The sequence below is a fragment of the Arachis hypogaea genome, chromosome 20, assembly GCF_003086295.3.
Source record: "Arachis hypogaea cultivar Tifrunner chromosome 20, arahy.Tifrunner.gnm2.J5K5, whole genome shotgun sequence".
Lineage (NCBI taxonomy): Eukaryota > Viridiplantae > Streptophyta > Magnoliopsida > Fabales > Fabaceae > Arachis > Arachis hypogaea.
Window position 1 is genome coordinate 136,648,202 of NC_092055.1, and position 4,487 is coordinate 136,652,688.

Here is a 4,487-nt window from a genome sequence, read left to right on the forward strand (position 1 = left end):
AGCAAAGTTCCTCCCTGAAGGCCTCTGAAAAGGCATCCTCAAACTCCCTTTCTCTGCTGCCGCCTTCCTCACACAATCCTCAGCCACCCTACTCTTATTCACCAATTCAGAAAATACCCTGATCTCCATTGGGGCAACGAAGCTCAGAATATCGCTCCGAAGGCCTCCCTCATATTTAATACACTTCCATTCAGCAAAATCTTCAGGCTCACCTTGACAGATACGAGAAAAGCGACATAACTCCTCAAATTTGCTAGTATACTCAGCAATAGTCATCTGTCCCTGCTTTAACTGCATTAATTCAAGTTCCTTGGCATTTCTGGCTGAATTAGGAAAATATTTCTTATAGAACTCTGTCCGGAAAACCTCCCAAGGAATCGCAGCACCATCAGGCTGCAGGATACGTCGTGTTCCCTGCCACCAATACTGAGCTTCACCTTGCAACTGATAAGTTCCAAATTCAACCCATTGCTCTTCAGGAACCTGTTGTGCCTGTAATGCCCTTTCCATAGCCTGAATCCAATTATCTGCATCAGTGGGATTTGAGGTTCCCCTAAAAGTCGGAGGGCGAACTTTCAGAAATGTAGCAAGTGTCATAGGACCGTCCTCATCATTATTGTTCCCATGATTACCCTGATTTATCTGATTACCCAGTGCCTCAGCTGTTGCCTGCATAGCTGCAGCCATATTTCCCAAGGCAGCCATAAAGTCTACTGGATCAGTCCCTGTGGGTACAGGAGTAACGGTGCCTGTCCTACCTCTACCTCACCCGCGACCACGTCCGCGAGTCGACATCTGGTCCCTATACACACCAAACAAGTGATATTAAGTTGATCAGTCTCAATATCACAGGTCTAATGCTTTAAGTTCCAAATGCATGCTCACAAACGTTTATGCCATATATATCAATCAGATATCCTAATAGCACATAAACACATATACAGAGAATGCACAGAAGCACAATCAGTCCGTCTTTCAGGCTCTATAGGAACGAACTGCTCTGATACCATTAATGTAACACCCTACCACACAAAGCTTTACGCTTAAGTCGTAAAACAGAGGTGATGTGGTATTACGACCTCTAAAATAAAATAAGTACATATAATAGCAGAAGAGTTATAATATGCTAGGAGCCTTGAAGGATAGGGAAAATAAAAATCGCGAGATAAAAGCGCAACGCTCAAGGAACGAGTTAACTTGCATGCTAAGAAAACTGTAACTATCAAACATAAGATAACAGAAGTAGGAATAGAGTGCCAAAGATACAAAATAACAAGCTCCTAACTCAGCCTGCGAAGTCAAGACTGGCCGGAGAATATTTACACATATATATACATACATATCCAAAACCCAAAAGTACATACACACAATCCTGCCTCTCCATAAACCTCTAAGAGGATCAAAAAGGACAAGTTATGCGGAGAGAAAGCTAAGTACATATATATACATCACTGTACAACAAAACTATACAACAACACTATCCAGTAACCCCTCCGCTTTAAGAGTCCAGACGCCTAACGAGATGGCTCCCGACCTGCATCTGAAAAACAACAACATAGTATGGAATGAGAACCGGAGGTTCTCAGTATGGTATGGTAAAGGTGCCACACACATAATATATAAGGTCCTGGGAATGCCAGAGGCAATCCTAGAACGCCGACACTCAGATTGTAGAGCTTAAAGTATTAAACAGAAGCCATAAAATGTGGTTTCCTAAAAATATTTAATTATAACTTAACTTAACCTTAAATCTAAGTCCTATACTGTCATTCCTCCATACCTCCAATTCCATCATGCATTTTCACAGACAAATAAACAGATAAAGGCAAACACAAGAAAGTTACAACTACTGCAAGTAACAAATACACATTTAGCATGGCAAATATAGATAGGCACACCCAATTAGAGCACAAGCAAGTAATTCAAGTAATATGCATATGATGCATGCCTGTCCTATGGCTGATGAGGCTCATCTGTCGGTTATCCAGCCAACCCGACAAGTCTGAATTGTCCTTAGACTGTCCCCCGACGTGCATCCCCAAGAGTCTATGCATAGATTTTTCTCAAATAATCAATATTGCTCAATGGGGGTAACATTCCCAGGAATTTATATAGTGCCCGGTCACACTTACGTCTTAGGGTCAACAGAGTATCGAGTTTTCAACCTGGTACACGTGGTGGCAAGCCACGGCACTTAATCTAGGGAATCTCGTATCTCAGATTATTCAAATTCATAAGCCATATAAATAATTCAATTAAAATTCACCAACATCCACATCATTCTCAATCACATCCCATTCATCATTATATGTCAATCATATTCAATCATTATCCTTCATTATCACACCTCTCATTCCGTCAATCAATAGTTCCAATTCAAAACATAATTCATTCTTTTCCAAATGAACTAAACTTAAAACATGCTCATTTTCTTAATAACTCAAAATCAAACCATATAACCTTTAAATCTAAATCTTTTTAAATAATCATATAAACAAAATCTCTAATTTTTATAAAATTTCGGCAGCATCTCCTCTAAAACTCGGACTTTGCCACCCTGTTCGGGTCCAAACCTGTATTCTTTTCAATTCAACATACCCTTTCTCATCATCATAACAACCACCACAATAAATCTACCTCAAATCAACAATTAAACTCATACAATATTCAAATCCAACAACCAAAATTCAACTAAGGATCATAGTTCACAAATCCTAGGCTTTTAACACAAAATACCTCATTATCACAACAACCTCCACAATAGTTATACCTCAAATCAATAATTCACCAAATCATTAGTTAATCAATAATAACATTCAACCATAATTCTCTCCAAATTAACATAACAACATTCACCATCCAAAATTAAAAACTAATTATCCAATAAACTTCAACCAAATATATTCATCGATAAATTACTAAACATTAAACATACACCTGCATTCCAACTTATCCAATGGTCATCTAGCCTAAGTTTTCACAGAACATTATATATTAAATGCAAGAAACCTAAACCATACCTTAGCCGATTTCCACGTAACGACCAAAGCTATTTATTCAAAACCAAAACAGCCCCTCAAAACTCAACTAATCCGCTTCCTCCAAGTTCCAGTATTCACAATTTCAAGCTCCAATTATTTATTTTCAACCTAATACACATTCATAATACATATATACCCAATTTAATACTCAAAGCTCAAATTTAATGAAATTAAAATAGAATTATCGTATCCTCACCTTACCCAAACTTCACATAAGCAAGAGTGAACGTTTCTCTCAAGCTAATTGGATCCTAAAACATTAGAAATCAAAGAAATTCAATATTCCCACTTAAAATTCGAAAATTGGGGGAAGATGAAGCTGAGAGTGATTAAACAAGTTACCTATGAAATTGTTCCAATAGAAATGTAGAGCTCGACGCGGTGAACGCGTGGCCGCAAACGGTGCAGCGATCGGAGCTCGGACGGAGAAGTTACGGGGATCGGAAGATTACCGTAAGGTTTCGGGAGCTTTCATTCTCCCTGGAGCTTTCACGTTGTTCATACGTGAAAATGAGGAAGAAAGGGCTTTCGGCTCATTTAAAGTGTTGGTCCGGTTGGACCGACGGCCCGGTTTGGATCCGGTTCAACCGGTTCGGCCTATTTGGTCCAATCTTGGACCGATTTCTTCGAAATTAGTGTCAAAATTCTCGTTTCGATGAGCTCTACCCTATTTTGATATAATATTCGCATTTCTAATCCTCCTTATTAAAAAAATAATTTATGAACTAATTATCTACTAACTTAACCGGGGTTTACAGTTGCTTCTGTTAATTTTGGTCGCTTCACTGCGAACTATTACTTCATCGTCCGTTCCTTCTAATGCTTCAGTAAGTTCACTTCTGTTGCTTATATAGATCTGTTATTTCATTGGTTGTAGCTGCTGCTATGTTATGGCTTATGAGATATGAAATTCTTGACATAGTATGTTAATTCTTGTTGAACTTATGTTATCAGCTAATTGATTTGGTATGGTTGCTGTTGATTTGGTATGGTTGCTGCTGATACTGTGAAAATGATGTTATTAGTGAGTTTGACCTTGGTTGATGGTTTTGGATTTTTTGTGCATTCTTGATTTATTTTCTTCTCCCTTTGTTTATCGCCAAATATAAGCAAAGTAAGTAGGGAGTAGGGAAGAGTTTCAGTGCAAGATTCATTAGGGAACCCACCTCAATATAACAACTCATCTTTCTATTTATTATAATATTATAATATACTACTATTATTTGTTTATATATTCGAATAATAACACTCCAATGTAGTATAACCGTTGCAGTTTGTCAAGCTTGATTCTTGGCTTTTGATTATAAATAATCCTTCACTTATTGCAGAATTGACGACTAAGCTAGAAGAAGAGCAGGCGAAGAGACAGTCAATACATAAGGTCTTGGGATATCTAGTCCAATAGCAAGGAGGCAATTTGCCAGCTGAGATTGCTGCAGAGCTGGC

At 38.2% G+C, this 4,487-nt stretch overlaps 1 long non-coding RNA gene across 1 annotated transcript; it reads right to left on the reverse strand.

Moving 5' to 3' along the window:
- Positions 1-1,206: 1,206 nt before the first annotated feature.
- LOC140182834 (uncharacterized) lies at positions 1,207-3,589 on the reverse strand. Its single transcript, XR_011879020.1, has 4 exons — positions 3,384-3,589; positions 3,238-3,292; positions 3,021-3,149; positions 1,207-1,540 (listed from the first exon to the last, which is right to left on the reverse strand). It is a non-coding gene; the product is annotated as an uncharacterized lncRNA (long non-coding RNA).
- Positions 3,590-4,487: the final 898 nt, after the last annotated feature.